The sequence below is a fragment of the Bison bison genome, unplaced genomic scaffold (assembly GCF_000754665.1).
Source record: "Bison bison bison isolate TAMUID 2011002044 unplaced genomic scaffold, Bison_UMD1.0 scf7180017864530, whole genome shotgun sequence".
NCBI lineage: Eukaryota > Metazoa > Chordata > Mammalia > Artiodactyla > Bovidae > Bison > Bison bison.
In genome coordinates, this window is record NW_011495080.1 from 13980241 (window position 1) to 13993740 (window position 13500).

General features: G+C 40.8%; 1 protein-coding gene across 1 annotated transcript in view; it reads left to right on the forward strand.

The window, feature by feature from the left end:
- Positions 1-13500, forward strand: part of RNF148 (ring finger protein 148) — a 183308-nt gene that overhangs the window by 328 nt on the left and 169480 nt on the right. The window lies entirely within an intron of this gene.

The following is a 13500-nucleotide window of genomic DNA, read 5'->3' on the forward strand; positions in this document are numbered from 1 at the left end:
TGTGTGTGTGTGTGTGTGTCGAGGGGTACAGTTCTTCAGCCCGCCGGGTGTCGGGTTGCCGCGGACTCGCCTTCTCCCCCACGGTTGGCAGAAGGGTCAGTTTGGCATCCATGGGGCTGATACCGGCCCGGCTGTGTGGCTGCTGCACCCGGCGGGCTCGGCCCCGGCCGGATCCGGACGCAACTCCTATCAACTTTAATTTCAAAACACCGGTGGTGCATTCCTGTCCACTTAGTTCTGCTAGAGCAGGGCTTTACCCTGGATCTGAATGAATGCGGGATCTGAGCAAGAGGGAAGTCTTCTCTAAGGAGAAGGTGTAGAAATGTTCCCCAAAACAAACCTAACCTGACAAGTTTTCCTGTACTGCTGTACAACTAGGACATCAAATCCTAAGGCGGAATAGTGTGCAGCTTGGAGAGTGGCTGTGGGTTAGTAATTACTAGTCCCGGCAGGCCTTAATGAAACACGCTATTGATGAAAAATAGGATTGGTTTGTGACCACTTCAAAACAACGTACTACACACCCCGCCATTCCCAAAGAGGTAAGGCATTTGTTTCGGGTGAAATGCACGCCAACTTTAGTTTTGAAACAAGACCCCCAGGAGTCTAATTTTGTAGCAGACAAAAGTAATGACTCAAATTGCCCTAATTGGGTATATGTTTTTGATAGAAACTAAGACACCCTCATTAACAGAGTATGAACCTAGAGGTTCGCTGGAAATCTTCACCAGTCGCCTTAGTTTGGGACAGGATATGAAGACCCAGAGAGACTGTAATTTGCCCAGAGCATGCCTCGTTGCACAGAGATTTGTTTTCTGAAGCATTAACCTCAGAATGTGAGGCATTTCTTAGAAATTTGGAGCACTTCTGAATTGACTTGTGAAAAGCTATATTTCAGAGTAATTGCAGTCTCCCCATTACCCTTCACCCCCATTTACCCAGCTTCTCTAAAACAAGCCTAAACCAAGCAGCTGTCTTGAATCACTCTCTGGGTATGCTTATGGGATGATTCTGTACACCTGGAAGCTAATTACCCAGACCCTTCAGGTGCCTAACCCTCTAGGTAACTCAGTCACAGAATGCTAGAGCTGGAAAAAAACCTTGGGATCCGGACAGGCCTCTCATTTTGGAGACATATTTGAGTAACATTTCCTATTCCCTAAATAATTGGCATGATCAGAGCCACCATTCCTGAGGTCAGTTTGGAGGCAGTGCCCCATGGAGTTCTTGGAGCCTTCCATTCTGCTCTCAGGTGAGTACCACACTGTTCTCTTTTGCCTGCATTGGGTTGCACTGCAGTCACTCACTGCCTCTCAGCTCTGTAGGTCAAGTGACTTTCAACTTCAGTACCTACTCTAAAATTATAACTAAATTTTGATGTATGTTGTTTAGTCATATTGAGTTTATGACTATCATCCAGTCTCCAGTACTTCCATTCATATTGCATTTAACCTTATTTTTGGTATTAAAGTATAAAAATAATGTGTAATGAAACTAAGAGACTATTCCTATCTGGAATATTATTACTGAAGATGCTTTTACAAAAAGTCACTTGCTGGTAGCTGATTCTTACGGTGCATACTTGTTGCATTTTGTTAGTAAAACAAACACTCCTTTGCTTGTTCAAATAGTACAGATTTCTCTGACTCCTCTTGTTTAAATAGAATGTTTTTCCAGAAATTTGAATTGGCAAACAGGTGCAGTCACAATACCACTGAGGAAATAATTTTTTATAACATCATTCAGACGTCATCAAAAAGAATTACGAACAGCAGAAAAAGAAGCAGAACTCTGTCTGTGCTCTGTGCAAGAACACTTGGAAATTTGTTTCCCAAATATTGAGCATTGAATGCTGTCAGATGAAGTTTTGCAAAGTATTCTTATTTTTAAGGGGGAAGGCCCCGAAACAACTTAAGTGTTTCCCCTTATTCAACAAGCCCCACATTTTTTCTTTAAGCATGTTGCTTGCTGAAGGGAGCTGGAGTAATTCTTAGCAGTTGGGTTCCCTCCTAGGACAAAATGAAATGAGAATTTAACTATATTCCTGTGAATTTGATGCTCAAGCCAATAATTAATGCCCAAAACTTTGTCTTGAATTATACAGTTGGGTTATATAAAAGAAGTACCAGGATAATTGCAAAATCACTAATCCATTGTATATTTTTATTCTGTATCTTGAGGTAGTCAAACATCTAGTAAAAGGATTTAATGGCTTAAATTGTTGTCATTGAAGTGCATATTGCTGCTTACTCCTCCTAACTTGAGAATTTAGAAACAGAGAAATTGAGATCTGAAAGGGTCCTCATCTTTAAAAGAAGAAAACTAATCACAGGATGGTAGAAGCCTTATTCTGGCGGTCAAAGCTCTCTTGCTATTAGGTTTAGTGAGTTGGTTGAGTTTCTGTGAACCAGCTGAGCTGCAGTGATTTTTGTTTTCCTAGCTGGCTAAAATGGCCCACAAAGCTATCAAGAGGTTGTATCCGTGAATTGAAAAATCGTAATGGCATTAAACTCAGTTGACTTAAACATGGCTGTCTTTGCTTTTGGCTGGGAAGTTTCAGCTTAGAATAATAATGATGGTTAGCTTATGCCAGTCTAACTTAGGACTTTACAGAAAATTCTGGAAGTGAGTGTATAGACATTGACGAAACTTTCACGAGGTGGTCACACTGCCTAAATGGTTCGCACATGATACGAATGTGAAGTAACAAGCAGCCAGTGGCAGAATGACTTCAGCTGTGGCTAATGCCTCAGTCTCTGCTTATTTACATAATCTTTGCTCTATCCGTTAACAGATAATGATGAACCTTGGATGATTCCAGATCATTGGTTAAATGTGGAATCAGTGTTGAAATTAGGAAACAATAACAGATAAAGCTATTACAGTTATTACTTAATAAAGGCCATTTGTCTTTGGACATCAGTTTTTACTTTATAAAGGCAGGTTGTCTTTGGAAAACATTGAGACCCTAAAGGAAAAATACAGTCCATAGTTGTTAGAAGGTAGGGGAAAATCTGATGAATATAATGACTGCCATAGAAGAGGTTAAGCACATTCCTTAATTGGGGGCTTACAGATTGCAGGTCTCAATTTATAAGAAATTTCAGGTGTGTATGCGAAGTTTTGGTTGTCCACTCCATAGGTTTATAGTCAGTAAGTTGCTTTTTCATTATTAAATTTAGTGACAGATACTAAAGCCAACTACCTTAAACTAGAAATAATGAAGAGGGAATTTAAAAGATTAAAATGGTACCTGATAACTCTCCATGGGATTCATATACCCATGTTCTTTGCATTTTTATGTGTCCCTGTAATCTTACTAAACTCCTTAAACCTCCTTATGTAATCACTCCCACCACTTTGCATAATTTTCCACACTAATGAAGTTTGAGAAATGTATACAAATAGTGTGAAATCGCAGATGGTGGGGAAGTAATCTCCTTTGGTAAAACTGATCAAGGAGAGAGCATCACGGGGAAATAGTATTGGGTGGAGTGACACACGGTGGGTTCTTGCCTACATGTCTCACATGTGAGTGTCAGGCTGCAATAAGTGGCTGCGTTTAGCCCTCTTTGGAAATGGGAGTATTTTTGTGGCTTAAACAAAACAAAACCATTTCTCACTGCTTAGATGATATCCAAGCTCGGGGAAAGAGCCAATTTTATGGGAAAAAAAAAAAAAAGCTAGATTTATAAACTCCAGGAATCACATACCTTACACTAGACGTCATTGTGCCTTAGTGCTGTGTTGTGCCATCTGCAGGACCTAAGATACGACTGAGGCCTGGGGTATAAGAACCTAGTAAACGCTTGTTGGATACATGAAGTATCAGGTTTAGTCCATGTTTCAAAGACCTAGTGAGGTGTGTGGGCTTAGTCATTGCCGACTCTTTCCGACCCCATGGACTATAGCCTGCCTGGCTCCTGGTCCTTGGAAATTTCCAAGCAAGAATACTGGAGTGGGTTTCCATTTTCTTCCTCTGGGGATCTTCCTGATCCAGGGATTAAACTCCAGTCTCTTGCGTCTCTCGCTTTGGCAGACAGATTCTTTATCACCGAGGCCCCTGGGAAACCCCTCAGTGAGGTATAGGGTGGCAGAAAGAATATAGAGGGTAAGAGTTGACTTCTCTTCTTGGAAATTAATCTTCCTAAACATGTTTTGAGATCTCTTGGACTCACCCCACCCTCCATAGTGCCCTGACCAGGGACTGAACCCAGGCCCCCTGCATTGGGAGCATGGAGTCTTTAGCCATTGGACCACCAGGAGAGTTACCCCACCGTCTCTAAAGAAAGCCATGAAAATGATAATACCTGCTGCTGTATAACTAATGACTTCACAGGGGTTTTCCCAATGCCAATACCAAATCCAGGGGGACAGGCAGTGTGGAAGCCCCATGAGGTGCCTTTCTTGCTTGCAGGGTTCCAGGAGATATGGTGATAGTCTAAAAAGCCCAGCCTCTCAGGGAATTGGGATAATTCATGCTTTACTACTCAGGCTTTGGTTCTTTATGGGGCAAACACAGAAGGGATGGGTTATGTTGTTTTTGCTGCTTTTAATAATAGGGAGTACATTGTCCTATGGGGAGTAAGTAGGAAACCACACATTAAAGTGAAACCTTGGACTGGACTTACACAGTATCTCAGAGAAGAAAGTGCCACTGGTTTCAAGTGATTCATCTGTCCCTCCAGAGGGTATCTTGGGACCGCAGCACTTAATTTGGTGGAATGAGTTGTGCTAATGAGAACTCAAATGGATTGAGTGATGTTGGAGTTTGCTTCTTTCAAAAATGAAATCAGCAGTAATCTCTGATATACATTGACTGCATATAAAGTGAAATAAAATATTGTGTGTGTCCCCTCTTCAGTTTTAAATGGAAGCAGTTTCCTCAATTTCTACACTCACAAGATAAATAGCATAGTTTGTAAAGTCATTAAAGACCTTCAAAACAGAATTAAGGCCAGTTGCCAGGTTATTAAGTATGGGAATTATGAATGGAAAATCCCATCAGTTATAATTTTCTATGAGACAAGCCTCTTGAGTTATTGTGCTGCTTTTTATGCATTTCAAATTAGGCCTGTTTTGGGAAAGAGGGTGGGTCTCATTGTCATGTGTTACTGCCATTTCAGTTTTTAGCCTAGGGAAAGAAAACCTAATAATATCATTAGATGATATAGTCCCAAGGTTTTAAGAGTATTCAAAAATCAAATCATGAAACTGTCCCAAATCTATAACATTTTTTTAGGACCAGTGTTTAAGTGACTTATATATTTTGATATGATTTCCTTATTGTTGTTGTTCAGTCATGTCTGACTCTTTGCAGCCCCATGGACTGCATCATGCCAGCCTTCCATGTCCTTCACCATTGCCTGGAGCTTGCTCAAACCCATGTCCATTGACTAGATGGTAACATCCAACTATCATGTCCTCTGTCGTCCCTGTATCCTGCCTTCAATCTTTCCCAGCATCAGGGTCTTTTCCAATGAGTTGGCCATTTGCGTCAGGTGGCCAAAGTATCGAAGCTTCAGCATCAGTCCTTCTAATGAATATTCAGGATTAATTTCCTTTAGGATTGACTGGTTTGATCTCCTTGTGGTCCAAGGGACTCTCAAGAGTCTTCTTCAATACCGCAACTCAAAAGCATCAATTCTTTGGCGTTCAGCCTTCCTTATGGAAAGGCAGAAAGATACAATTTCCTTTCTTTACAAAAACAAAAAAGCAAAACTTGGGATTCTTCTCCTTAGCTGCATGCTAGAATCATCTGGAGAGCTTTTTAAACAATCCTGTTATTCAGATTGTACTGCAGACTAATTGAATCCGTCTCTGGGGTTATAGTCATAAAGCTTTCTGGGTGCTTCCAAGGTACCATCAGACATGAGATGCCCTGTTTTAAAGGGAAACTACAGGGAAATGACTTACAGCTTGTGTCTGTGTCACCTGGGCAAGGTGAAGGTATTTGCAGTAGTGAGTTAGATTGCTCAGTAACTAAACCCATATTACACATGAAGGAAAAGGTAATAGGGATGCTCTAAGCAAGGAACAAAAAACATCAGTATTTTAGACTTTACTGAATCAATAGTGGGAGGGCAGTGCATATTTGGACTTTTAAAAGGTCTTTAATATGATGAAATGCTGTAGACCATTAAACTGCATTAACAGTTGTATAATTTATTTATTACAAAACTATGGATAGATTGCTAGGTTCGCAACAGAAAATACAGCAGGGTAAACCTGAGTGTTTTTTTAATTAAAAAATGAACTGGAAAACATAATATAGTGAAACCTTAAGTTGGAGTTGACACTGAGCAATGACTATCTGCTTCCCAGTTGGCTCACTGGGATAGAACCCACCTTCCAATGCAGGAGACACAAGAGATGCAGGTAAGATCGCTGGGTCAGGAAGATTCCCTGGAGTGGGAAATGGCAACCCACTCCAGTATTCTTGCCTGGAAAATTCTATGGACAGAGGAAGGCCACAATCCATGGGGTTGCAAAGAGTTGGACATGACTGAGCAACTGAGCATGAATGCCTGAGTGAATTTCACAACGATTTCCTCCTAGGAGATCATTGCTGCTGCTGCTGAGTCACTTCAGTCCTGTCCGACTCTGTGTGACCCCATAGACGGCAGCCCACCAGGCTCCCCCGTCCCTGGAATTCTCCAGGCAAGAACACTGGAGTGGGTTGCCATTTCCTTCTCCAATGCATGAAAGGGAAAAGTGAAAGTGAAGTCACTCAGTCATGTCTGACCCTCAGCGACCCCATGGACTGCAGCCTACCAGGCTCCTCCATCCATGGGACTCTCCATTAGTGGGTGGCATTTTTCTTCAGTGTGTGTACTAAGAATGTATATGGGTTTTTCAAAAAGTAAACTTCAGGAGACATTCTCAAGTAATTGTTTTAAGTGAAGTAATTACAAACTAAGGACTTAGCTGAGAGTGTCTTTATTTATGTACTCTTTTCCAAAATTATAACATTAGGTGGACAGGTAAGGAAAGCCTCCATTTTCCTCACACTGTGTAACTTAAGTCTTTGGTTTGCATTTGGGAGCCTTTGACTTTGTAGAGCATCATTGATGCTTTGCTTTGCTTCTTGAGATTTTATCACATCACTTTGTAAACTTTATGGTTTGAATACTTTCATTTTATAACCTCCAAGTTAGTAATAAATTTTTATGATGAGAATGTTACTGGGGCAAAGGGTATGAATAATTAAAAGGCTATCTTTCTCAATCTGATAGCTGAGATGATACTTAATTTGCTCATTTCTGATTGCTTGGGGGGTGATGAATGTATATGATCTGATATCCTTTTCCCACTTTTCTATTGAGATCATGGTTTTACTTATTAATGTGTCCCCTTCATCAGTATGTTGAAGATAGTGTTCCTTTGGGGAGACTGTTTATGTAGTCTGCCTTTCATTTTGTTTTTAGATATAGTTCAATTGATCTTTAAGTTTCTTAAAAACTTATTTCTCATTTATGTTCTTAGATAATCAGTTTCCCATTTTGAATTAAAGTTTGAATCAAGGAGTTGACTTTGCTTTTTTCCCCAAATAGCTCAGCTATTCTTGAAGCCTAACTTTTGATTAAGCTTTATTTTCATTACTGAGGTGTTCAGTTCAGTCACTCATTTGTGTCCAACTCTTTGTGACACCATGGACTGCAGCAGGCCAGGCTTCCCTGTCCATCACCAACTCCCAGAGCTTGCTCAAACTCGTGTCCATCCAGTTGGTTATGCCATCCAACCATCTCATCCTCTGTTGTCCCCTTCTCCTCCTGCCTTCAATTTTTCTAGCATCAGGGTCTTTTCAAATGAGTCAGTTCTTTGCATCAGGTGGCCAAAGTACTGGAGTCTCATCTTCAGCATCAGTCCTTCCAGTGAACACCCAGGACTGATCTCCTTTAGGATGGACTGGTTGGATCTCCTTGCAGTCCAAGGGACTCTCAAGTCTTCTCCAGTACCACAGTTCAAAAGCATCAATTCTTCAGCAATCAGCTTTCTTTATAGTCCAACTCTCACATCCATACATGACTACTGAAAAAAACCATAGCTTTGACTAGATGGATCTTTGTTGGCAAAGTAATGTCTCTGGTTTTTAATATGCTGTCTAGATTGATCATAGCTTTTCTTCTAAGGATATTTCTAATTTTATTATGCTGTCAGTGTGGCTCACTGAGCTATTTCACTGTATCTAACTAGTATTTTTACATTACAAATTTGTATATATATAGTCTGACTTTAAGATGTAAAGTTTTATATCTAAATCAGCATTATTGTAGTAACCCTTCCTATCTGGTCATCTTTGCAGTAACTGAATTATCCTATAATTATGTGGACAGCTGACCCTTGAACAACATGGGTTTGAACTGCACAGGCCCCATCTGTACACAGTTTTTTCAGTAGTAAATACTACTGTACTACCTGATTTACCATTGGCCTATGCAGAACCTCGGATATGGAGGAATGGAGAGTTGGAGTGCTGGCTATAATAATGTGCTGATTTTCAACTGTGCCAAGGGTCAGTGCCCCTAAGCCCAGCATTGTTCCAGGGTTGACAGTATTTTCAATTTATCTTGCATTTCTAGAAGTATTCATGAATTTTAATGTTGGATTCTTTATATACTTAGGAATTTTTATACTATTACCAGTGAAAAGTAACTCCCTTTGATTCATAGTGTGTTGAGTAAAATTTCTATTCAATGTTTTATCCAATTTTAGCATTGAAACAACTTTCTTTTGAAGAGTTTATCAGGTATATTGTAGGTATCCTTAATACATACACATCCGCACTCATACATTGACCTATATATACTTATAAGCATTTGTATACACATTATTTGCATATGTATGTATATATGTGGGCTTCCCTGGTGGCTAAGTCAGTAAAGAACCTGACTGCAATGCGGGAGACCTGGGTTCGATTCCTGGGTTGGGAAGATCCCCTGGAGGAGGGCATGGCAACTCACTCCAGTATTTTTGCCTGAAGAATCCCTGTGGACAGAGGAGCCTGGCAGGGTACAGTCCACGGTGTTGCAAAGAGTTGGACACGACTGAGTGACTAAATAAATGGACACACACATGTATGTATGTACACGTTTTGAGGTTATTTTTTATTAAAAATTATTACAATTTTTACCTAGTCTTTGCTTTTTATAAAAATGTTTTAAACATTTTTCGTCATTGCCACTATGATATATCTAATTTTCTATTTTTAATGTTTTGTTTCCTTTGCCTTTTATTTTGTCTTTGCTGTGTGGCATTTCAGCTCTCCTATTCTGGAGTTAAGGACAGGTAGAGTGACATGATATAAATCTTTTTTTGTCTTCCTCATGGGCTTCTCTAGTGGCTCAACTGCTATAGAATCCGCCTGCAGTGTGAGACCTGGGTTCAATCCCTGGATTGGGAAGATCCCCTGGAGAAGGGAAAGGCTACTCCACTCCAGTATCCTGGCCTGGAGAATTCCATGGACTATATAGTCCATAGCGTCGCAAAGAGTTGGACATGAGCAACTTTGCCTTCCTTATGGTTGTGCTTAATGTTTTGATTCACTGGGCAGAGCACGCTTGTTTTAAGAGGCTCTGTCTCCAGTTTTCTTCATGGATTTTGAAGCTAGTGGACATTCCTCTGAAAATCAGGCTTTCATTTTATATTTAGTCTGCAGTGTTTTTACAAATTTTATGGATCTGTATATTTCATTGGAAGATGGGAAAAATTAAATTCTGCCATGAAACCTGTATTCTTACTATTTTAACAAATTTAGGGAAATATATTCCAAATCTTATTTAAGGAGATGAGAATGTTGTTTTGGTTCTCTAGAAAAATGCCTAAGACTAAAATGCTACTGTAGTCAAAAGGCTTACAAAATATTGAATGTCATCAAGAGCAGTTCTGAAATATAACAGGATGAATCTAACCTATATTTGTGAGCTCTGGTTTCCTTAACCAGAAGGATTGCGTATGTTGTTGGGCAGTGGTTAAGTAAGGAGACCGAGATAAAACACATTCTTGTTATTCCATCTCGGCTTCACCCACAGTCACGCTGCTTTTACATATTAGAACAACACACCTAAAATGACAGAAGGGGAGGATGAACTAATTATGAAAAATTTGTGATTTGAGTGTAAAATCCCATAAGAATTTCAAGAGTTTGATCACCACGTCCTAGAATCCTAGGCTTTCGATTTTATTTTTCCCTTTTATTTCCTTACACATATGTGAGACAAGTGATGGAGGATGTATGGTTTAATCCAATATACATCTAATCGGTGAGGTGTGGAATCTGTGGTCCTTCAAATAAGTAGAGATCAAAGGATAGTCGTTTGGAGCTCAGGGGAAGGATTTGGTTTCAAAAGGTAAACTTGAAAACTGTCCTGTGGATAATAATTGAAGTCATGGACACGGCTGTGGCCAAAATAGAATCCAGTAAAGAGGTTTTAATGACTTAGTCTTAAAGAACTTCAGGATTTAAAAGATAGGAGGGAAGATTGAATTGGCAAAGGAAATGAAGAAGGAACAGCCAGGTCAATAAGAAAGTTAGGATGACCTTTGTCACAGAAACTAAGAAGAGCTATTTCAATAGAAAGAGGTAGGAAACGATGTCGGATGTTCAGAGGTCAAGTGTAATAAGATAGGGATTGAAAATGTTAATATAATTTGGCTAAATTAAATGGAGATGACTGCAGTATTGCAACTCAGAAGCTGAATTTCACAGCCCAGTTTCTCAAATGTTGATTTCTAAACTATAGTTTGTATGCTGAATTCACATCTGATGAACAGCTTGAGTGGTAACACAGTGACTTTGCCACACAAAAGGTTCAGTGTTTGCATAGACTGTTTTGTGCGGGACACTGTACAAATATAAATGTGTACATGTACATGCATATGTATTTGTGCTTTTGTTTGATAGAAGTGAAATGAAAATTATTAGTGATAAACCTAGATTTCAAATATGGAACAGTTGAGACAGATCACGAAATATGCTGCAACTAGTAAATCTTTGACATCAGTTGGGTACTTAAGTTTAGCTGTCCATCTGTTTTGAATGAAATGATCTCAGAATTTGTGCAAAGGCTGGAATGTGTAGAAAGTGGGATAAAGGACTTCCATGGTGGTCCAGGGTTAGGATTTTGAACTCCAAATGCAGGAGGCCCAGGTTTGATCCCTGTTCAATGGACTGGATCCCACATGGCACAACTAAGACCTGGCACAGCCAAATACATAGGTAAAAAGTAGGATGAAATCAGGCTGGTGATAGTTTTTAGCCTGACGGTAATTTATCTCTCCCCTGTTGTCCCCTTCCTCTTTCTTTTACTTTCCCACTTCCGGTGTCTGTCATGTTTATGGGAACCTTGTCTGAGAGGAGTGGGGTTCAGCCTTTCCTCATCCTCTAAATTGCTGTCTCCTTATCTGTAAAATGAGGCTTCCCTGGTGGCTCAGTCGGTAAAGAGTCTGCCTGCAATGCTGGAGACCTGCTTTCAATCCCTGGGTGGGGAAGATCCTCTGGAGAAGGAAATGCCAACCCACTGCAGTATTCTTGCCTGGAGAATTCCATGGACAGAGGAGCCTGGCGGGCTACAGTCCTTGGGGTCACAAAGAGCTGGACACGACTGAGTGACTAACACTATCTGTAAAATGAGTCATACTCGCTCAGTAAGATGCTGTGAAGACTACATAAAATTTCTGAAAAGTCCTTAGCACATTACCTGGCGTGGAGTAGATCTGCAGAGTTTCCTTTCTCGTAATTTTCATTCAGTAAGGAATTTTCATTCTGTAAAGTGTATTTCATTTAGCTGTCAAATACCAAGGCTGTGTTTGAACAGATACTATATGCTAGGCCCAAATTTAGGCATTGAGAGTACAGGTGTAGACAGGACAGCTCCCATGAGACTTGTATTATAGTAGAGGAGACAGATCATTAACATGTGTATGTTCATATTAAGGGATATTGACTGTGGGGAGGGATGGAGGCATTGGCAACTATTTCGGGTAGGGTGGGCAGGGAGTGCCTCTAAGGAGCCAACAGTGGTTGAGCAGCACTTGAATGAAGTGAAGGACTGAGCCACTTTATGATGGGGGCGTAGAGGGGAGAAGGACATCCAGATGGCATTCACAGCAAGTGCAAACAGCCTTGCAGGGGAATAAACCTGTCTTATGAAGACCAGCTTGAGGTCTAGGGTGGCTAAGGTGGAATTGAGAGAGGGCGAGTAGGAAGTGATGAGTCTGCAGAAGTTGGCATGGGTCAGCTTGTGTAAGTTCTTTTAGGCCAGTGATCCCCAACCTCTTTGGCACCAGGAACCGATTTCGTGGAAGACAGATTTTTGGTAGCGGGTCAGGGGAATGGTTTCAGGATGATTCAGGCGCCTTGCCTTTATTGTGCACTTTAGAATGCTGTCGCTGATCTGACAAGAGGTACTCTTCCATGGCCTGGAGGTTGGGGAGCCCTGCTTGGGCCATGGTAAGGTCAAGAATTTTAAGTGAGGTGTGAAGCTGTTGAGTACTGAGCAGGTTCAACAAGTGATCTGATTCACATTCTAAAACAGTCTGTATCTGAGAATAACCAGTGCCACTGCATTGCACAGTTCCAGGGATCATCCTTTATGCAGAATTTAAGACCATGCCTCGAGGTCGTCCAGCCTTGAGAACAGACTGTCAAGGCAAGAGTGGAGGTCTGGCAGTGGTTCCAGTTTGAAGAAGGTGGTAGCCTAAAGGGGAGTAGAAGATATCAGTAGTATTTGCTCACCATTTTTTAAGTTTATGATTATATTAAAATGGACAATATGGAAGTAGTGTTGTCTTGAAAATTATAAGGTGTTGTATCTGTTTAAGTAAATTTGTTCATGTGGTTAAAAATCCAAGCCTTTCAAAACTTACAATAAAAAGCAGCCTCCTTTCCCACTCTTCCCCAACCCCAGTTACAGTCTCCATGGGCACCCTTTGACTCTTCACTCTGATGTTTTTAATTCTTCTGGTGCATCCTTTTATACATTGGATTAAGATGTACAAACCACTTTTTCCTCCTCCAGCCTCCTAAAATGTCAGCCATTACTTTCTGTAGAAGGGAGGAGAGGAAGTCGGAGAGGTCAAGCTCACCTGCAAGCACCTGGCTCACTTGCTTCTAGTTGGGATGTGGTTATTTACCATTATTGGTTTCTAATAGTTGACCCCAGTAAGTCCACAGACGTCTTAGCTAGGTGCATGGCTACCTTTTCTCATGTTGTTCTTTTTTTTGGCTAACCGTGGGATTGAGCATGATTATCTGCAGAGAGTGTTGGACAAGAACACAGCCCAGGGGAATGTTGACTTTATTTCTCACACATGAGAACAGGACTGGGTCCCATGAGACCATAGGTCTTCAGGAGAAATTACACAGGCAGTGTCTTTGTCCTTACAAGAATTCAGAAAGTCAGGCCATGAGTAGCTGAGATTTGCTGAGAAGAGCAGACAGTGAGTCTTGGCAGACTGGAAGCAAGTATGTGGCAGACAGATTGTTGCCAGGAATAGTTA